Source organism: Somniosus microcephalus, unplaced genomic scaffold (genome assembly GCF_052327205.1).
Source record: "Somniosus microcephalus isolate GS21.2 unplaced genomic scaffold, FLI_Smic_1.0 unresolved_chr7, whole genome shotgun sequence".
Classification (NCBI taxonomy): Eukaryota; Metazoa; Chordata; class Chondrichthyes; order Squaliformes; family Somniosidae; genus Somniosus; species Somniosus microcephalus.
Genome location: NW_028225185.1, coordinates 848769 through 871865, shown reverse-complemented (window position 1 = coordinate 871865; position 23097 = coordinate 848769). Strand labels below are relative to the sequence as shown.

At 46.2% G+C, this 23097-nt stretch overlaps 1 protein-coding gene across 1 annotated transcript in view; it reads right to left on the bottom strand.

Moving 5' to 3' along the window:
• Positions 1-22896, bottom strand: part of smad10a (SMAD family member 10a) — a 115309-nt gene extending 92413 nt beyond the window's left edge. The window contains exon 1 of the mRNA XM_085978400.1: positions 22702-22896. The gene's annotated coding sequence lies outside the window, so the exon portion shown is untranslated. The remainder of the gene's footprint in view (positions 1-22701) is intronic.
• Between the last annotated feature and the right edge of the window lie 201 nt (positions 22897-23097).

Genomic DNA, 23097 nt, shown 5'->3' with positions numbered 1-23097 from the left:
TCAGCCTATTTTATACAGGTGTAGTAAGGAGCTACAGTCAACCTATTTTATACAGGTGTAGTAAGGAGCTACAGTCAGCCTATTTTATACAGGTGTAGTAAGGAGCTACAGTCAACCTATTTTATACGGGTGTAGTAAGGAGCTACAGTCAGCCTATTTTATACAGGTGTAGTAAGGAGCTAGTCAACCTATTTTATACGGGTGTAGTAAGGAGCTACAGTCAACCTATTTTATACGGGTGTAGTAAGGAGCTACAGTCAGCCTATTTTATACGGGTGTAGTAAGGAGCTACAGTCAGCCTATTTTATACGGGTGTAGTAAGGAGCTACAGTCAACCTATTTTATACGGGTGTAGTAAGGAGCTACAGTCAACCTATTTTATACGGGTGTAGTAAAGAGCTACAGTCAAACGGTTTTATACGGGTGTAGTAAAGAGCTACAGTCAAACGGTTTTATACGGGTGTAGTAAAGAGCTACAGTCAAACGGTTTTATACGGGTGTAGTAAAGAGCTACAGTCAAACGGTTTTATACGGGTGTAGTAAAGAGCTACAGTCAAACGGTTTTATACGGGTGTAGTAAAGAGCTACAGTCAAATGGTTTTATACGGGTGTAGTAAGGAGCTACAGTCAGCCTATTTTATACGGGTGTAGTAAGGAGCTACAGTCAGTCTATTTTATACAGGTGTAGTAAGGAGCTACAGTCAGCCTATTTTATACGGGTGTAGTAAGGCGCTACAGTCAGCCTATTTTATACGGGTGTAGTAAGGCGCTACAGTCAGCCTATTTTATACGGGTGTAGTAAGGCGCTAGTCAACCTATTTTATACGGGTGTAGTAAGGCGCTACAGTCAGCCTATTTTATACGGGTGTAGTAAGGAGCTACAGTCAGTCTATTTTATACAGGTGTAGTAAGGAGCTACAGTCAACCTATTTTATACGGGTGTAGTAAGGAGCTACAGTCAACCTATTTTATACGGGTGTAGTAAGGAGCTACAGTCAGCCTATTTTATACGGGTGTAGTAAGGAGCTACAGTCAGCCTATTTTATACGGGTGTAGTAAGGCGCTACAGTCAGCCTATTTTATACGGGTGTAGTAAGGCGCTACAGTCAGCCTATTTTATACGGGTGTAGTAAGGAGCTACAGTCAACCTATTTTATACGGGTGTAGTAAGGAGCTACAGTCAGCCTATTTTATACGGGTGTAGTAAGGAGCTACAGTCAGCCTATTTTATACGGGTGTAGTAAGCAGCTACAGTCAGCCTATTTTATACGGGTGTAGTAAGGAGCTACAGTCAACCTATTTTATACGGGTGTAGTAAGGAGCTACAGTCAGCCTATTTTATACGGGTGTAGTAAGGAGCTACAGTCAACCTATTTTATACGGGTGTAGTAAGGAGCTACAGTCAACCTATTTTATACGGGTGTAGTAAGGAGCTACAGTCAACCTATTTTATACAGGTGTAGTAAGGAGCTACAGTCAACCTATTTTATACGGGTGTAGTAAGGAGCTACAGTCAGCCTATTTTATACGGGTGTAGTAAGGAGCTACAGTCAACCTATTTTATACAGGTGTAGTAAGGAGCTACAGTCAACCTATTTTATACGGGTGTAGTAAGGAGCTACAGTCAGCCTATTTTATACAGGTGTAGTAAGGAGCTACAGTCAACCTATTTTATACAGGTGTAGTAAGGAGCTACAGTCAGCCTATTTTATACAGGTGTAGTAAGGAGCTACAGTCAACCTATTTTATACGGGTGTAGTAAGGAGCTACAGTCAGCCTATTTTATACAGGTGTAGTAAGGAGCTAGTCAACCTATTTTATACGGGTGTAGTAAGGAGCTACAGTCAACCTATTTTATACGGGTGTAGTAAGGAGCTACAGTCAGCCTATTTTATACGGGTGTAGTAAGGAGCTACAGTCAGCCTATTTTATACGGGTGTAGTAAGGAGCTACAGTCAACCTATTTTATACGGGTGTAGTAAGGAGCTACAGTCAACCTATTTTATACGGGTGTAGTAAAGAGCTACAGTCAAACGGTTTTATACGGGTGTAGTAAAGAGCTACAGTCAAACGGTTTTATACGGGTGTAGTAAAGAGCTACAGTCAAACGGTTTTATACGGGTGTAGTAAAGAGCTACAGTCAAACGGTTTTATACGGGTGTAGTAAAGAGCTACAGTCAAACGGTTTTATACGGGTGTAGTAAAGAGCTACAGTCAAATGGTTTTATACGGGTGTAGTAAGGAGCTACAGTCAAACTGCTTTATATGGACAGCATTGTTACACTGAATAATTATTCAGCTCTTCAATGTATTTTCAATCATCCCCATCTCTCTCGCAGCAAACTCTCTGCCTAAAATATAAAAATATAAATACTTCAAAATCATTTTTCTGAAACTCTACTTCAAAAATGTCTAAAATTCATGCTTCAGAGTGTTTGAAAATCATTTGGAAAAAAGATAGTCAGCCTGAGGACAAACCTGCTTCAACTTATTGCAATGACGGAATCACGTTAATGCAGGCTGCAATTTCTCCAGTACATACACACATTGCAGCATCCTGGGAATTCCATGCACCAGTGTTGCTCTTAACTCTCCAAGTGACATATTTTGGAGAAAAACAAATTCAACCCTATGTTTCTGAGAGAGAATGAACCCCTAAAATATTACTGAAGGTCCTCAGGCTCAAAAGACAATTTTATAGGTAAATTTAAACTCCCTGGCTGGAGAGTCTACAAGTAGGGGGCAAAGTCTCAGGATAAGATGTCGGCCATTGAGGACTGAGATGAGGAGGAATTTCTTCACTCAGAGGGCGGTGAATCTTTGGGATTCTCTGCCCCAGAGGGCTGTGGATGCTGAGTCACGAGTATATTGAGGACTGAGATGAGGAGGAATTTCTTCACTCAGAGGGCGGTGAATCTTTGGGATTCTCTGCCCCAGAGGGCTGTGGAGGCTCAGTCGTTGAGTATATTCAAGGCTGAGATCGAGAGATTTTTGGACTCTGGGGGAATCGAGGGATCTGGGGATCGGGCGGGAAAGTAAAGTTGAGGTCGAAGATCAGTCATGATCTTACTGAACGGTGGAGCAGGCTCGAGGGGCTGTACGCCCTACTCCTGCTCTTATGAAATATGCAATTTCTGTGTCTTTATTGCATTACAAACCTTATTTATACTGGAAACTTCAATTACTGAGAAAAAATGGCAGCCAAATGAATTCCGCTATTATTTTTAAGCAATTTGATTAGCTTGTTTTTTTCCCCCCTTGCTCATAGTTAAGAGATGTAGGATTGGTCACTGCCTTATGAAAACTGAGCAAAACAGGTAAATATATGACACAAAAATCATTATATATACATGTGTGACACAGGAAATGTGATGCTTGAAGTGTGACAGGCAAGAACTTTTATAATATTTTTAAAATAACGGCAGTTAGAAGTGTGAATCACTACAGAGTATTGACAAAGACTTGACCGGAGAGGAAAGGGGCAAGAGATAACAAATTACAAGCTGTATTTCTAGCATGTTGAGTGGCCAACATCAGCCAAATACCTGGCTGCACCAGGCTGATCGGAGCCAGTCACTGCCTCAATTTACACTCAGGTTGAATATAATTACAGGGATGGTTAGTGTCGCTCCCCATTGCCTTGTTTGAACAGTGAATGAAACCTGATCAGTTACTAATTATAGTTCATTAGAATATATACCAGACAAAACAAAATGTGAAAATGTAAGAAGTAAAATCCTCATAAACAGCTGCTTTGCCAAGAAATTTGATGCTTGGATCAGATTTTTTTTTTTTTTTTTTTTTTTTAAAACACAGGCTCCAGTATGAAAAATGATCAAATGCAATGTTTGTTCTTTATCTCATTTAATCATTCATTTTGTAGCTAATTTCCATAAAAAATAAAGCCTTGGATTATAATTGCTAATCTAGGAATTCAGGATTCAGATAGAGTCCCTTAATAGTGCAGCAATTATCAACAACTTGTATTTATATAGCGCCTTTAACGTAGCAAAACGTCCCAAGGGATATTAAAAGACAAAAAAAATTGACACCGAGCCACATAAGGAGAAATTAGGGCAGGTGATCAAAAGCTTGGTCAAAGAGGGAGGTTTTAAGGAGCTTCTTAAAGGAAGAAAGGTTTAGGGAGGGAATTCCAAAGCTAGGGACCAGGCAACCGAAGGCATGGCCACCAATGTTTGAGCGATTATAATCAGGAATGCTCAAAAGGGCAGAATTAGAGGAGCGCAGATATCACGGGGGGGTTGTCAGGCTGAAGGAGATTACAGAGATAGGGAGGGGCGAGGCCACGGAGGGATTTAAAAACAAGGATGAGAATTTTGAAATCGAGGTGTTGCTTAATGGGGAGCCAATGTAGGTCAGCGAGCACAGGGGTGATGGCTGAACGGGACTTGGTGCGAGTTAGGACACGGGGCAGTGAGCACGGGGTGATGGGTGAACGGGACTTGGTGCGAGTTAGGACACGGGGCAGTGAGCACAGGGGTGATGGGTGAACGGGACTTGGTGCGAGTTAGGACACGGGGCAGTGAGCACAGGGGTGATGGGCGAACGGGACTTGGTGCGAGTTAGGACACGGGGCAGTGAGCACAGGGGTGATGGGCGAACGGGACTGGGTGCGAGTTAGGACAGGGGGTGACGGGTGAACGGGACTTGGTGCGAGTTAGGACACGGGCAGTGAGCACAGGGGGTGATGGGTGAACGGGACTTGGTGCGAGTTAGGACACGGGCAGCCGAGTTTTGGATCACCTCAAGTTTATGTAGGGTAGAAAATGGGAGGCCGGCCAGGGGTGTGTTGGAATAGTCAAGTCTGGAGGTAACAAAGGCATGAATGAGGGTTTCAGCAGCAGGTTTTTTAAATATTCGTTCCTGGGATGTGGGCGTCACTGGTAAGGCCAGCATTTATTGCCCATCCCTAGTTGCCCTTGAGAAGGTGGTGGCGAGCCGCCTTCTTAAGCCACTGCAGTCCGTGTGGTGAAGGTATTCCCACAGTGCCGTTAGGGATGAAGGAACGGCGATATACTTCCAAGTCAGGATGGTGTATGGCTTTGGAGGGGAACATGGAGGTGGTGGTGTTCCCGTGCGCCTGCTGCCCTTGTCCTTCTAGGTGGTAGAGGTCGCGGGTTTGGGAGGTGCTGCGGTGCATCTTGTAGCTGGTACACACTGCAGCCACGGTACGCCGGTGGTGGAGGGAGTGAATGTTTAAGGTGGTGGAGTGGGTGCCAATCAAGCGGGCTGCTTTGTCTTGGATGGTGTCGAGCTTCTTGAGTGTTGTTGGAGCGGCTCTCATCCAGGCAAGTGGAGAGTATTCCATCACACTCCTGACTTGTGCCTTGTAGATGGTGGAAAGGCTTTGGGGAGTCAGGAGGTGAGACAGTCGTCGCAGAATACCCAGCCTCTGACCTGCTCTTGTTGCCACAGTATTTACAGTATGTGGCTGGTTCAGTTAAGTTTCTGGTCAATGGTGACCCCCCAAGATATTGATGGTGGGGGATTCGATGATGGTAATGCCGTTGAATGTCAAGGGGCGGTGGTTAGACGCTCGCTTGTTGGAAATAGTCATTGCCTGGCACTTGTGTGACGCAAATGTTACCTGCCACTTGTCAGCCCAAGCCTGAACGTTGTCCAAGTCTTGCTGCATGCAGGCATGGACTGCTTCATTATCTGAGGAGTTGCAAATGGCACTGAACACTGTGCAGTCATCAGCGAACATCCCCATTTCTGACCTTATGATGGAGGGACGGTCTTTGATGAAGCAGCTGAAGATGGTTGGGCCTAAGACACTGTCCTGAGGAACTCCTGTAGCGATGTCCTGGGAACTGTGATGATTGACCTCCAACCACCACAACCAATATCCTTTGTACTAGGTATGACTCCAGCCAGTTTTCGGATGATGTCACCAAGGGGCAACATGTAGATGAGAAATAGGAGGGGGCCAAGGATAGATCCTTGGGGGACACCAGAGGTAACAATGCGGGAGCGGGAAGAGAAACCGTTGCAGGAATGTATTGCGTGGGGCAGCCCAGATCCACAGACTCAGGAGAGACAAGTTCAGTCTGAAAGCTGTTGAAAGGGGATACAGATCCCTCCCCAACAAAGGATACCATATCCTCCAGCACAGGAACAACAATCAAAGGAAAAGTTGAACTCACCTGCCTGTTCGTTTTGAGGAATGAAAGGCAGGCAACAAAAATCCAGTTTTCGAAGGCTCCACTTTCAGTGTTCTGTCCTGGACACATGCACCAACTTTTGATGACATGCCCTACTCCTGCCCAGTATTGGACTAGACAAACACAGAGCTGTATTACAGGGGTTCCTGGTGGTAGCCTGGGAGCAGGCTGTGCACATGACCTCCAGGCCGCAAGGGTCAGGTAAAGAAAATGCATTTACAGGAAGGGTAAAATTATCCAGAAAAAAACCATTTGAAAAAGTACTTGAATCTGCCAACATCCTGGTATATGCCTCCAGAAAAACAACAACTTGCATTTCTATAGCCGTGCTGTACATTCTAAATCATTTTAAGTTAAATTTTATAGAATCTTAAAAGCAGAGAAGGGGGCCATTCGGCCCATCATGCCTGTGCCGGCTCTTTGAAAAAGCTGTCCAATTTAGTCCCACACCCCAGCTTTGTCCCCACAACTCTGCAAATTAGTGCTTTTCAAGTACATGTCCAATTGCCTTCTGAAAGTTCCTATGGAATCGGATTCCACTACCCTTTCAGGTAGTGCGTTCCAGATCATAACAACCCTCTGTGTGAAATAATTCCTCCATTTCCCCTCTGGTTCTTTTGCTAATTATTTTAAATCTATGACCTCTGGTACCGACCCACTTGCCATGGGAAACAGTTTCCACCTACGTGCTCTTATCAAAATCCCTCATCATTTTGAATACCTCTATTAGGTCTCCCATTAACAAGAGTTGGGATTACACACTTGGAGGCCCATTTATTCAAAATACTTAGAAGGCTCCCAATGCCTGTGGAGCCATACCTCAGGATGAGTGAAGAGCTTGAGAAAGGCTGGAAAGAAGAATAAACTGCAGGAGAGATTTCTTTTTTTTAAAAATAAGATTCAAAAAAAGTGTGTGTTAGCAGATCGCTCAATTTGTGGGAAGCAACCATGTCTTTGGAGACACAATCCCAGAATACTCAACTTGTCGATAGAAATAGCACATCCTCAGGACGTCCCAAAACGCTTCACTGCTGTAATGTCGGTAAACACAGCAGACAATTTGCATACAACAAGGTCCCACAAACAGCAATGATAAATGATCAGATAATTTGTTTTAATATTATTGGCCAGGACAGCAGGAAAGCTCCTCGAAGTAGTGTCATGGGATCTTTCATGGCTATTTGAGCAGGGGGAAATGTGGCCTCAGTTTCAAGTCTCATCCGAAAGACAACGTCTCCGACAGTGCAGCACTCCCTCAGTACTGCACTGAAGTGTCAACCTAGATTACGTGCTCAACTCTCTGGAAAGGGGCTTGAACCCGTAATCCTCTTGACTCAGAAGCGAGAACGCTACCACTGGCCCAAGGCTGACACACAGGTTTACAATCTCCAGGAACTATACAAGTCTCTGTACATCAGCAGTCACTCTTCATACAGCGAGGACTGCGAGTGATGGGAACAAATTGGAGCCAAACATCTTTAAACTTGTGACCTTGACAGTTAGTGCTACTGCTGGTGCTGTCGCACAAAAGTTAAACTCCTTCCACTAGCATTTACACAGAAGCTAGTAATAACTGAGGCAGCACCTGTCGGATCCGATATGCTGCAATCAGTAGCAATTTTGACATTTGCATCCTGTAATTGGAAATGGAACGGAGGATGGGAAAGAAAAAGATTGATTGCTTTAGTATGGAAAGAAGAGTGGTCCAACCTCTGTTCCAATAATAAGCAGCTGTGCTTTAAGAAAAGCTGTTGGTTTCTTGTTTAAAGATAAATCATAATTGAAAGTAATTAAAGATTGAATCATCCCACAAGTGCTTTGCATTTCTAGAGACTGCCCCATGGTTGCTGCCAAAGATATGACTTGCTTGCTCGACTGATCAGGTTCAAACGCACATCAGATGATACAAGACTAACTCATCCACCCTGTGAGAAAATAGCCTCCACTCAGTGTGTTCCCCAACGATACAGCTTAGATTGGAAACTTCCCCTATGCGGAAATCACAGCTGTGCACAAAAATAACAGTTTAACAAAACACGTTTGAATTCCAGACTTGACCGACTTTCACATTGTGGCGATTTGCCAATTGCAGCAGGGACACCGAGTACAGCTGAGTGTCTCAGAGACGGGTGGCTTGATAAAACAGGCAGACAGTGAGGATTAAAGTAATCTTATGCAAATTAAATAAGAGCAACTCACAGGCAGCCAGCGGGAACAGCGAGGCGGCTAATGGAATTCCCCTTTTAAAGATGTAGTTTAATTAGTACATCAGCAGCAAGACAGATAATGAGTACTTTTGACAACTACTGGAGACAGGGCCAACAGGTCCTCGTTAAGACAATAGGAGACTGTTTTGAATCATTTAGAATACACTGCAGTATTAGCAAACTAAAGAAAACAGGCTACAAGTGAGCAAAGTTTAGATAAAATAATAAAACAAAAAGCAGGAGATGTGGCAGCAGAGCGGAGACACAATGGGGTGCAATGTGCCAGAAGGACCACAACAGGTTACCATCGGGAAAGTGCCTTTCTTTAGCAACATTTATTCAGTAATTTGTTGCATCTGCTACATTATTAACAGTTAAGTCAGTTACAACATTACCTGTTCAATTTTGGGACATAGCGTTGAATCCAGGTCAAGCTGAAAATGTCTTTTTCCTCAACTGTAAGGTTGCCGAGAGAAATGAGTTTGGGCTCCCTACGCAGTTCCTTGTGGGCGACTGTCCAAAGCACAAAACTACCCATAATTCAACTCTAAATTGGCAGTCTCACTCGAAGATCGGAATTGGAGGCAACCTCGTGATATGGATTGGTAATTGGTGGGGAGGTAGGAGACAGAGTGGGGATAAAGGGAATGTTCTCTGATTGGCGGGATGTAACTAGTGGTGTTCCCCAGGGATCTGTACTGGGGCCTCAGCTTTTCACCACATATATCAATGACTTGGATAAAGGAAGAGAGTTGTAGAACCAAGTTTGCAGATGATACTAAGTTAGGAGGCACGGTAAAGTGTGTAGATGAGAGCAGGAAGTTACAAAGAAACAGACAGACCAAGCGTGTGGGCAAAACTGTGGCGGATGGAATTCAAAGAGAAGTGTAAGATCACCCACTGTGCAACCGAGAAAGACAAATCAGAATATTTTCTTGACGACGAAAGATTACGAATTGTGGAGGAGCAAAGGACAGAGGCACAAAAGTGCTAATGGGAGGTCAGCCTTTATCTGGGGCTGGAATACAATGGGGAGGAAATGATGCTTCAGTACAGAGCCTTGGTCAGACCCCATCTGGAGGACTGCACTCATGGGCACTGCACCTCAGGAAAGATATTGGCCTTGGACGGGGTGCAGCGGAGATTCACCAGAATGATTCTGGGTACATAAAGGGTTAAATTATGACGACGGGTTGCATAAACGTGGCTTGTAATCCCATGAGTTTCTATGGTTGAGGTGTAATCTAATTGAGATATTTAAAATGAGAGAGAGATTCTATAAGGGAGTTACTATTTCCTCGAGTGGGGGAATCCAGGACAAGGGGGTATAATCTTAAAATTAGCACTAGGTCACTCCGGAGGGAAGTCAGGAAGCACTTTTCCACACAAAGGGCAGTGGAAATCTGGAACTCTCTCCCCAAAAAGGCTGTGGATGCTGGGAGACAACTGAAATTGTCAAGACTGAGCTTGATAGATTTTTGTGAGGTAATGCTATCAAGGGATGTGGATTAAAGGTGGGAAAATAGGTTTGAGATACAGATCAACCATGATCGAATTGAATGGCAGAACAGGCTCACGGGGATGAATGGCCTCCCCCTGTTCTTATGTTCAAGAACAGTCATACTGATGCAAGTAGATTTATTCTCAACAGATCGTTTGGATAGACTAACAGCAGCTTCACCTTACAGAAATGCTACTGTCTGACCTGGAAATGCCTGGAGTGGAAAAACATTCCACTGATCTTGAAGGAGGGACACAACATCCCCAAAAAAATCTATAAATGATAAGAATTCTTGTCATTTTTTTGGAAATGAAGATGATGTAATTTTAAAAAAACACTGGGTACCGATGAATTTATGAGAATCCAATTGGAAACGTTTCTGAGAGTGATAGGCTACAAGTTCTGAATAATAATAGCTGAAGCCGCCTGGATAATAACATGACATCCTCCACCCTTCCAGTCAGGCTTAAGAATTCCTCCCCAAATTCATCAGAACTTGGTCTTACACGAGACAAAGAATATTAAATTAATCACATTTCCCTCCCCACCCCACTTGATTTGACGGCAAGACTCAGTATTTAACAACTGAAACTTCAAGATTATCAGATTTCATTACAATACAAACACGTGATGGGCAGGGGAAGTCTTTGTGACCAGTGCGAAGAGAATATTCGGCAATGTTTCCTGTACAGTTCATAGATCACGCAAGCCTCCACTTTACCTGACATCACAAGTAAATAAGAATAAGAACTCAAGATGTAACAAACAAAACAAATAGTATAAAAATCACTTCTCACTGATGAGAACCCGGGTGCCTCCTTTAGAGACCCACTGATTGTTGCAGTATTTCCTGTTTGCACGGTGAATGCCAAACAGCAGAGGCAATCCTATCAGGTGAGGGGGGGGGGGGGGACATTATTCTTTCTGCTGACAAGCTTCTGGTTATTTGTCTGGAGTATTCTGTACTCATTACATTTCACAATAGGGACCATGTATTTTCCTCAATGTTTTCTGCTAGCAGTGTAATGGTTCTGTGGAAATGCCACAAATACCAGGCCACAAGTCTGCAGCGATGAATCCCAAGATGGCAATTTCCCCTGTCCCTTGCCTCATGCCACACAACTTCCCTGGCACAATAAAGTAGGAATTTAGTGCTAAAAAGATAAATTATAGAACCTGAATTAAATGACTGAATTAAGAGTAGACTGTACATTGGAGGGGGGGGTGCGGGGAAAGAGAGAAAGAGTCTGGGTGACCCGCCCTCTGACATTCTCCCTCCCCACATGTAGCCAAATCTCTGACTGTCACACACCTCCCAACAACAGCACAGTTGGGATCAATAACTCAGGGTCTGGAGAATCACATGCTAGCCCACACCGAGTTACAACAACTGGCATTTATATAGTCCCGTTGACACAGAACAAAAGGACACCGAGCTAAAGGAGGAGGTATTAGGAGGGACAACCAAACTCCTGGAGTAAAAGAGGGACTTGGAGTTGGAGAGCCAAAGGGAGGGAATACCAAATTGTGGGGCCCAGGCACCTGAAAGCACACAAGCCAATGGTGTGACAAAGCGTGGGTAATTCAGAGGATAGAGTCAGAGACATGGAGAGTTCAGCAGTGGGATCATACGACTGGACTAAATTGGAATCACTTGGGATAGTAATCATAGAAATTTACAGCACAGAATGAGGCCATTCGGCCCATCGTGTCCGTGCCGGCCGACAAAGAGCGATCCACCCTATCCCACTTTCCAGCTCTTGGTCCGTGGCCCTGTAGGTTTCGGCACTTCAAGCGCTTATCCAAGTGCTTTTTAAATGTGACGAGGGTTTCTGCCTCTACCACCCTTTCAGGCAGTGAGTTCCAGACCCCCACCACCCTCTGGGTGAAAAAACTTCACCTCAACTCCCCTCTAATCCTCCGACCAATTACTTTAAATCTATGCCCCCTGGTTATTGAGCTTTCTGCCAAGGGAAATAGGTCCTTTCTATCCACTCTATTTAGGCCCCTCATAATTTTATACACCTCAATTAGGTCTCCCCTCAGCCTCCTCTGTTCCAAAGAAAACAACCCCAGCCGATCCAATCATTCCTCATAGCTAAAATTCCCCAGCCCGGTCAACATCCTCGTAAATCTCCTCTGCAACCCTCTCTAGTGCAATCACATCCTTCCTGTAATGTGGTGACTAGAACTGCACGCAGTCCTCTAGCTGCGGTCTAACTAGTGTTTTATACAGTTCAAGCATAGCCTCCCTGCTCTTATATTCTATGCCTTAGCTAATAAAGGCAAGTATCCTGTATGCCTTCTTAACAAACTTATCTCACTCCAAGGTCCCTCTGATCCTCTGCACTTCTCAGTGTCCTACTACCATTTATTGTGCACTCCCTTGCCTTGTTAGCCCTCCCCAAATGCATTACCTCACAGAATCACAGAAACCCCACAGTGCAGATAGAGGCCATTTCGGCCCATCGAGCCTGCACCGACACATATCCCACCCGATCCCCGTAACCCCTACACAACACATATCCCACTCTATCCCCATAACCCCACGTATTTAATCCCCCTAACACCAAGGGTCAATTTATCATAGCCAATCAACCTAACCCGCACATCTTTAGACTGTGGGGGGAAACCGGAGCACCCGGAGGAAACCCACGCAAACACGGGGAGAATGTGCAAACTCCACACAGACAGTCGCCCGAGGCCGGATTCGAACCCGGGTCCCTGGCGCTGTGAGGCAACAGTGCTAACCACTATGCCACCGTGCCCTCTCCGGATTTAATTCCATTTGCCACTGTTCTACCCACCTGACCAGTCCATTGATATAAGAACATAAGAAATAGGAGCAGGAGTAGGCCATACGGCCCCTCGGGCCTGCTCCGCCATTCAACAGGATCATGGCTGATCTGAATCTAGACTCACGTCCACTTCCCTGCCCTCTCCCCGTAACCCCTAATTCCCTTATCTGCTAGGACAATGTCTATCTCCATTTTAAATTTATTTAATGTTGCAGCTTCCACAGCTCTCTGGGGTAGCAAATTCCATAGATTTACTACCCTCTGAGTGAAGAAGTTTCTCCTCATCTCAGTTTTGAAAGGGCAGCCCCTTATTCTAAGATTATGCCCCCTAGTCTCACCCATCAGTGGAAACATCCTCACCGCATCCACCCAATCAAGCCCCCTCACAATCTTATATGTTTCGATAAGATCGCCTCTCATTCTTCTGAACTCCAATGAGTAGAGGCCCAACCTATTCAACCTTTCCTCATACGTCAACCCCCTCATCTCTGGAATTAACCGAGTGAACCTTCTCTGAACCGCTTCGAGAGCAAGTATATCTTTTCTTAAATATGGAAACCAAAACTGCACGCAGTATTCCAGGTGTGGCCTCACCAATACCCTGTATAACTGCAGCAAGACTTCCCTGTTTTTATACTCCATCCCCCTTGCAATAAAAGCCAAGATTCCATTGGCCTTCCTGATCACCTGCTGTACCTGCATACTAACTTTTTGTGTTTCATGTACCAGGACCCCCAGATCCCTTTGTACTGTAGCACTTTGCAGTTTCTCTCCATTTAGATAATAACTTGCTCTTTGATTTTTTCTGCCAAAGTGCATAACCTCACACTTTCCAACATTATATTGCATCTGCCAAATCTCTGCCCACTCACTTAGCCTGTCTATGTCCTTTTGCAGGTTTTTTATGTCCTCCTCACTCACTGCTTTCCCTCCCATCTTTGTATCGTCGGCAAACTTGGATATGTTGCACTCGGTCCCTTCCTCCAAATCGTTAATATAGATTGTAAAGAGTTGGGGTCCCAGCACTGATCCCTGTGGGACACCACTAGTTACTGATTGCCAGCCCGGGAACGAACCATTTATCCCAACTCTGTTTTCTGTCTGCAGTCTGCAGCTTTCTTCTTCATTATCAACCACATGGCCAATTTTTGTATCATCTGCAAACTTCTTAATCATACTTCCTACATTCAAGTCCAAATCATTGACATATACCACAAAAAGCAAAAGGACCCAGTCTATCCCTTTCTCCCTTTTTAAACAAGGGCACCACATTAGCAGTCCTCCAGTCCTCTGGCACCACACCTGTAGCCAGAGAGGATTGGAAAATGATGGTCAGAGCCTCTGTTATTTCCTCTTACTTCTCTTAACAGTCTGGGATAGATTGATCCACTTTCAAAGATGCTAAGCCCCTTAATACTTCCTCTTTCACTATGTTTATTTCATCTAATATTTCACACTCCTCCTCCGATTGCAATGTCTGCATCGTCCCTCTCTTTTGTGAAAACAGATGCAAAGTATTCATTAAGAACCATACCCATGTCTCCCACCTCCACACACAGGTTACCTTTATGGTCCCCAATAGGCCCTACTCTTACCTTAGTTATCCTCTTACTCTTAAATATATTTATAAAACATCTTTGGGTTTTCCTTGATTTTACTTGCCAATATTTTTCATGCCCTCTCTTTGCCTTCCTAATTTTCTTTTTAATTTCACCCCTGCACTTTCTATACTCCTCTAGGCTTTCTGCAGTATTGAGTCCTCGATATCTGTCATAAGCTTCCCTTTTTTCCCTTTATCCTACCCTGTATGCCCCTCATCATCCAGGGGGCTCTAGATTTGTTAGTCTCACCCTTTTTCTTTAAGGGAACATACTTGCTCTGAACCCTCACTATCTCCTCCCTGAATGCCTCCCACTGCTCTGACACTGATTTACCTTCAAGTTTCTGTCTCCAGTCCACTTTGGCTAAATCACCTCTCAGCTTAGTAAAATTAGCTTTTCCCCAATTGAGAACTTTTATTCCTGGTCTGTCCTTGTCCTTTTCCATAACTACCCTAAATCTAACTGAATTATGATCACTACCACCAATATGCTCTCCCTCTGATACCCTTTCCACCTGCCCAGCTTCATTCCCTAGAACTATGTCCAGAACCGCCCCCTCTCTTGTTGGGCTTGTTATGTACTGGCTAAAAACGTTCTCCTGAATGCATTTTAAGAACACCCTCAGGTAGCTGACAGATCCTTTATTTTAACTCCGTCCCGTCCTCTATCTGATAAGAGATTTTAGCACAACTGTTCATGGAGCTAAGATTTCTTTCTCGATTCCCTTTTCATGATTTGTATTCTCTGTAGCAGAATGTTTCTCATGTGAGGTTCATGTTTTCTATTTCTAGCTCCCTCTCTTTAGTCAGGGACAGGTCCCCTTCACTCTTCTGGGGGTTTTTTCTCCATCTACAGCTTGAAAAAGGAAAAGATTCAGGCCAATTTCCCCCACAATAAACAATTCCCTTTCTTTCAGATTGTATTTATTTCTCTTAAAATATCGTGCTTTTCCTTCTCTCTCAAACAGTTTCCGTTTGAGCAGAGGCTTTTCAGCATTGTGTCAGTGCCAGCTCCACAGTGGAACACTCTCTCATCCTTTTTGTTGCCCTTTCTCCAAATTCCTCTTCAAGAATTTATCCACTTCCCTCTGGAATGGGATTCAATAGCCACTTACAGCAATGCATTCTATATTCTAAAAACCCACTGCATCAAAAATGTCTTTTAATCCCCTCCTTTATGCTACATTCACATAGATCTACACAGAAATTACAACATGGAAATGGTATCTGGCCCAACCAGTCTGGGTTGGCATTTATCCATCACACAAGTCTGAATCCCCTGTGCACACTCACCTAACCTATTCTTCAATGTTACTGTGGTCTCTGCTTCAGTCACTAATCTGGTAGTGTATTCCAGACTCTCAACCCTGTGTGAAAAGGTTTACCCTGCTCTCTGTCCTAAATCTCTTAACATTTCATCTTGCATCTTAGTCTCTTCATTCCAGACCCCTTCATTACTGCAGTTTGTTTCTATGTCCCATTCCTTTATAATTTTATAAACACCTCTATCAAATCCCCCTGTAATCTCTGTTCCAACGCAAACAGCCCCAATGTTTCAAGCCTTTCTTCCTGTTTGTATTTCCTTATACCAGACAGCATCTCGTGAATCCCTGAAATGAGCTTCCGACCACATAACCGCGCCATCACTAAGACCGCCTATTAACACCTCCATAACATCGCCTGACTCCACCCCTGCCTCAGCTCATCTGCTGCTGAAACCCTCATCCATACCTGTTACCTCTAGACTTGACTATTCCAACGCATTCCCGGCCGGCCTCCCACGTTCTACCCTACTTAAACTTGAGGTGAGCCAAAACTCGGCTGCTGTGTCCTAACTCGAGCCAAGCCCCACGCTCACCCATCACCCCTGAGCTCGCTGACCTACATTGGCTCCCAGCTAAGTTTTAAAATTCTCATTCTTGTTTTCAAATCCCTCCTTATCTCTGTAATCTCCCCCAGCCCTATAACCCTCCAAGATATCTGCACCCCTCCAATTCTGGCCTCTTAAGCATCCCAGAATTTAATCGCTCCACCATTGGCAGCCGTGCCTTCAGCTGCCAAGGCCCTAAGCTCTGGTATTCTCTCCCTAAACCTCTCCGCCTCTCCTCCCTCCTTTAACACACTCCTTAAAAATTACCTCTTAACCATGCGTCTGCCCCAATATCTCATGCGGCTTGATGTCAAATTTTGTTCGATAACGCTCCTGTGCAGCACCTTGGGACATTTTATACTATATAGCGCCTTTAAAGTAATAAGTGCTGTTATTGAATCTTTGCTGTACCCTTTATTGCCTCAACATCCTTCAGATAGCGTGGAGCCCAAAACAGCATACAGAACTCCACCTAAGGTTTTACAGAGATGCAACATTACATCTCCACTACTGTATTCTATACCTCATCATGAAACCCAATATATCATTTTCTTTAAATGACCTTATCCACTTGAGGTGTTGCTTTTAGTCTTGTGAACCTGAATCCCCAAATCCCACTGCTCACCCAACCACCGCCCGCACCCCAGTCATTTATTTTGACAAAAATGAACCATCGTACATTTACTGACATTAAATTCAATCTGCCACTTTTTTGCCCATTCCATCATCGTATCAGTATCCCCTTACAGCTTGCTTTGGTCTGCAAATCTGGACACCGCTCCCTCTAGCCTTCTATCTGAATCATTGATGTACAGTGAACAGGAGCAGTCCCAGAGCAGAACCCTGTGAGACACTGCAACCCACTTTCATTTACTCTTAACCTTCTCTGTTCTTGCAAATACGGCCCGTTTCCCAAGGACTCTCATCAGAATCACTCCAGTGAGCGTCCCCATTCGGCCCCTGACACTTCTGGCTCCTCAACTCTTCAGTTAATTTTTCCAAGTGCTCTTTTTAACTTTCTGGAACTCTATTCCCCCCAAAAGGCTGGGGATGCTGGGGGTCAATTGAGATTTTCAAGACTGTGATTCAGATTTTTGTCAGATAAGTCTGTCAAGGGATATGGAACAAAGGGAGGCAAATGGAGGAGAGATACAGAAACGCTATGATCGAATTAAATGGCAGAACAGGCTTGAGGGGCTGAATGGCCTCCTCTTCTCCTATGTTCCATCACTGAAGTTTTAGGAGAATTTTTTTTTTTATTCATTGATGGGATGTGGGCATCGCTGGCTAGGCCTGCATTTAGTGCCCATCCCTAACTGCCCTTGAGAAGATGGTGGTGAGCCGCCTTCTTGAACCGCTGCAGTCCATATGGTGCAGGTACACCCACAATGCTGTTAGGGAGTTCCAGGATTTTGGCCCAGCGACAGTGAAGGAACGGCGATACAGGTCCAAGTCAGGATGGTGTGTGGCTTGGAGGGGAACCTGTAGGTGATGTTCCCATGCGTCTGCTGCCCTTGTCCTTCTAAGTGGTAGAGGTTGCGGGTTTGGGAGGTGCTGTTGAAGAAGCCTTGGCGAGTTGCTGCAGTGCATCTTGTAGATGGTACACACTGCAGCCACAGTGCGCCGGTGGTGGAGGGAGTGAATGTTTAAGGTGGTGGAAGGGGTGCCAATCAAGCGGGCTGCTTTATCCTGAATGGTGTCGAGCTTCTTGAGTGTTGTTGGAGCTGCACTCATCCAGGCAAGTGGAGAGTATTCCATCACACTCCTGACTTGTGCCTTGTAGATGGTGGAGAGGCTTTGGGGAGTCAGGAGGTGAGTCACTCACCGCAGAATTCCCAGCCTCTGGCCTGCTCTTGTAGCCACAGTATTTATATGGCTGGTCCAGTTCAGTTTCTGATCAATGGTAACCCCCAGGATGTTGATAGTGGGGGATTCAGCGATGGTAATGCCATTGAATGTCATGGGGAGATGGTTAGAGTCTCGCTTGTTGGAGATGGTCATTGCCTGGCACTTGTGTGGTGCAAATGTTACTTGTCAGTCCAAGTGTGAATGTTGTCCAGGTCTTGCTGCATATGGACACGGACTGCGTCAGTATCTGTCCGACGAGTCTGGAATGGTGCTGAACAGTGTGCAATCATCAGCGAACATCCCCACTTCTGACCTTATGATGGATGAATACTATACACAAATGCAACTCTGCAGTGCAACCACCTGGCTGTTAGCACTTTAAGAAGTTAACCCATCACCAGGTGGAAGTCCCAATATAGCACTGCTGCCAGTTCATGACTGGATGGGTGTCTTTCTACATGATTATTTCTGGTGACACCACGATGGCCACATCCTGTGTCGTGTGGATCTGACAGCCCCTCTCATGAACTACATGCAAATGAACCCTGTGAATTCATAACATACTAATATCTTAGACACCCAAAAACTGCACCCATTCTATCCACCGTAACTGTTTCCCATGCAATCCTGACTATTTGCAGCATTGCTTTAAATCTCATTTTATTTCCATCTCGTATTTCTCATTGAGATCCACATTTCACCTCGTGCTAATTTCCTTTTACACTTCCAGCTCCACTTTCTGATCCAAACGAGATATATGCGCTGATGTCCTGGCTGTTCACCTCGGCTTCCCTGAATTGTCCCACTTGGATCCCCTGCAGCAAAAAACATGCTCAGCTTCATCTCACAAAACTCATAAGCGATCTTTAATCGCTCTGTCGATAGAACGTGACAATTTTTCTGGCTACTAATCAGGGCTCTTAACACACAGCCCTTCCCTATTTTGAACAATGACAAACTACTCTAAAATTCACCCACTCTCTTAGACTTTGTCTTCACCTCCATTGTTAATTCCAGAGCAGTATCTCCTTTATCATTGCAGGGCTCTTCTGACCAGTCTCTTACAAAACACCCTGCAATAAATCACAATGTAAACCAACTCCATCTCATCAGACATTATAAGTCAGCCAAATGCCTCTGAGAATTCTTTACTACATCTCTCCAGTCCAACTGCTGCTTTAACTCGTCTGACCCTTCCAGCCGTGTCAGTAAAGTGATGTTGTTCTAGCCGCATGGAAAGTTTCACAACTCACTCCCTTCTATCAGCTCTTGGTTCCCACGTTTAGTCACATCTGATTTTTGATAGGCGAGGGGATGAGAGGGGATTGGAGGGGGCGGGAGGGGGAGGAGTTGGGCGACTGGGGGGGTTGCGCAATAGGGTGTGATGGGGTTGGGGACATGAAGGGGCTGGGTTCATGAAGGGGCTGGGTTGAGGTGGCTTGGGGGGTGATGGGGTTGGGTGATGAGGGTGTGAGGGGGGTTGGGGGGGGGGAGTGAGGGGGCGTCGGGCTGCGCGGGGGGCGAGGGAGTGTTACATAGAAACATAGAAGAGAGGAGCAGGAGTAGGCCATTCGGCCCCTCGAGCCTGCTCCGCCATTCAATGAGATCATGGCTGATCATCCAAATTCAGTACTCTGTCCCTGCCTTCTCCCCATATCCCTTGATCCCTTTAGCCTTAAGAAATATATCCAACTCCTTCTTGAATATATTTAATGAACTGGCCTCTACTGCCTTCTGTGGTAGAGAATTCCACAGGTTCACCACTCTCTGGGTGAAGAAATTCCCCCTCATCTCAGTCCGAAATGGCTTACCCCTTATCCTTAGACTGTGACCCCTGGTTCTGGACTCCCCGGCCATTGGGAACATCCTTCCTGCATCTAGTCTGTCTAGTCCTGTCAGAATTTTATAAGTTTCAATGAGATCCCCTCTCATTCTTCTAAACTCCAGTGAGTACAAGCCCAATCGACACAATCTCTCCTCATACGTCATTCCTGCCATCCCAGGTATCAGCCTGGTGAATCTTCGCTGCACTCCCTCCATGGCAAGAACATCCTTCCTCAGATAAGGCGACCAAAACTGCACACAATACTCAAGGTGTGGTCTCACCAAGGCCCTGTACAACTGCAGCAAGACATCCTTGTTCCTGTACTCAAACCCCTCTCACTACGAAGGCCAACATGCCATTTGCCTTCTTAACCGCCTGCTGCACCTGCATGCTTACCTTCAGCGACTGGTGCACAAGGACACCCATGTCTCGTTGCACTTCCCCTTTTCCCAATCTATTGCCATTCAGATAATAATCTGCCTTCCTGTTTTTGCCACCAAAGTGGATAACCTCGCATTTATCCACGTTATATTGCATCTGCCATGCTTTTGCCCAATCACCCAACCTGTCCAAATCATACTGGAGTTTCTCGGCATCCTCCTCACAGCACACGCGCCCACCCAGCTTTGTGTCGTCTGCAAATTTGGAGATATTACATCTAGTTCCCTTGTCTAGATCATTAATATATATTGTGAATAGCTGGGGCCCAAGGACCGATCCCTGCGGTACCCAACTAGTCACTGCTTGCCACTCGGAAAAAGACCCGTTTATTCCAACTCTTTGCTTTCTGTCTGCCAACCAGTTCTCTATCCAAGTCAATACCTTGCCCCCAATCCCATGTGCACGCTAATCTCTTATGCGGGACCTTATCGAAAGCCTTCTGAAAGTCCAAATACACCACATCCACTGGTTCTCCCTTATCAATTTTACCAGTTACATCCTCAAAAAATTCCAGTAGATTAGTCAAGCACGATTTACCTTTTGTAAATCCATGCTGACTTTGTCCGATCCTGTCACTGTTTTCCAAGTGCTCTGCTATTACATCTTTTATAATGGACTCTAGCATTTTCCCCACTACCAATGTCAGGCTTACCGGTCTGTAATTCCCCGCTTTCTCTCTACCACCGTTTTTGAATAGTGGGGTAACATTAGCTACCCTCCAATCCATGGGTACTGTTCCAGATTCCATCGAATGCTGGAAGATGATCAGCAAAGCATCAACTATTTCTACGGCCACTTCCTTAAGTACCCTGGGATGTAGATTATCAGGCCCTGGGGATTTATCGGCCTTCAATCCCATCAATTTCCCTAACACCATTTCCCTACAAATACTGATTTCTTTCAGTTCCTCCCTTTCATCAGACCCTATGCTCCCCGACATCTCTGGGAGGTTATTTGTGTCCTCCTTTGTGAAGATAGAACCAAAATATGTATTTAATTGGTCTGCCATTTCTTTGTTCCCCATTATAAATTTCCCTGATTCTGACTGCAAGGGACCTACGCTTGGCTTCACCAATCTTTTTCTCTTCACATATCTATAAAAGCTTTTACAGTCAGTTTTTATGTTCCCTGCAAGTTTACTCTCATATTCTATTTTCCCCTTCTTAATTAATCCCTTTGTCCTCCTTTGTTGAATCCTAAACTGCTCCCAATCCTCAGGTTTACTGCTTTTTCTGGCCAATTTATATGTCCTCTCCTTGGATCTTATGCTATCCCTAATTTCCCTTGCTAGCCACAGTTGAGTCACCTTTTTTGTTTTATTTTTATGCCAAACTGGGATGAACAACTTCATGCGGTCTTTGCGGGGGGGGGGGGGGTGCGAGTGAGAGGGGGCGGGACGGGTGGGGGGCGCGGGGGAGGGGGCTCGGGGGGGCGGGGTTGAGGTGTGAGGAGGGTGAGGGGGTGTTGAGGTTGAGGGGTGTGAGGGGGTGTCGGGTTGGGGGGGTTGGGTTGAGGGGTTGAGGTTGAGGGGGTGTTGGGTTGAGGGGTGTTGAGGGGGGGTTGAGGTTGAGGGGTGTTGGGTTGAGGGGATGTCAGGGTGTTGGGTTGAGGGGGTGTGAGGGGTGTCGGTGTTGAAGGGGGGTTGGGTTGAGGGGGGGTTGAGGGGTGTCGGTGTTGAGGGGGGGGGGTTAAGGGGTGGGGGGTGTTGAGGTTGAGGGGGTGTTGAGGGGGTGTCGGTGTTGAGGGGGGGTTGAGGGGGTGTTGGGTTGAGGGGGGGTTGATGTTGAGGGGGGGTTGAGGGGTGTTGAGGTTGAGGGGGTGTTGAGGTGTCGGTGTTGAGGGGGGGGTTGAGGGTTGAGGGGGTGTTGGGTTGAGGGGTGTTGAGGTTGAGGGTTGAGGGGGTGTCGGTGTTGAGGGGGGGTTGAGGGGTGGGGGGTGTTGAGGTTGAGGGGGTGTTGAGGGGGTGTCGGTGTTGAGGGGGGGTTGAGGGGGTGTTGATGTTGAGGGGGGGTTGAGGGGTGTTGAGGTTGAGGGGGTGTTGAGGTGTCGGTGTTGAGGGGGGGGTTGAGGGGTGAGGGGGTGTTGGGTTGAGGGGTGAGGGGGTGTTGGGTTGAGGGGTGAGGGGGTGTTGGGTTGAGGGGTGTTGAGGTTGAGGGTTGAGGGGGTGTCGGTGTTGGGGGGGGGGGTTGATGTTTTGCGGCTCTCTGCTCTCGGGGTCTCCTCCCGGGTCTCCGGTTCACCTCTCGGGCCCTGCACGGACCCCCGGCGGCCCGGGGAATGGGAGGTCAGAGAGCCTCCCCGCCCCGGTATCGATCACAATCGAGTCTGAACTCCCGGCTTAAAATCCGTGACTCAGATAAAGACAGGGAAACACTGAAGACAGGCGGGTACAGCACGGAGCCGCCCCCAGGCCGCGCTTTGCTCACCGACACCAGCCGCCCGCTCCCACCGATACCGATTCCAGTCGCTCCGCCGCCTCGCGCTTCACAACAACAACAATGAGCGTCTGCGCCCGCGTGCGGCGCCCGCCCGCTCCGCCAATCCGCGCCCACCTCTCAGCGCTCCTTCGGCTCCTGGCCAATGCACGATCGGCACTCAGGCGGCTTTGGCCAATTGCGGTGAGGCTTACACCCGGGGTGCGACCGTTACGTCACGCGCGCGGCCGCTGATTGACGGCTCGAAGGGGCGGGGTCGACGCGTACCGGCAAGATCGTCCAATCAGCTGCCGGAGATCAAGGAGGCGTGTCGGTAAGGAGTGCAGGAAATAGTGATCACGTGTTTCGCTGGCTCAATGCGCAAAGCAAGATCCCACTGACAGCAAT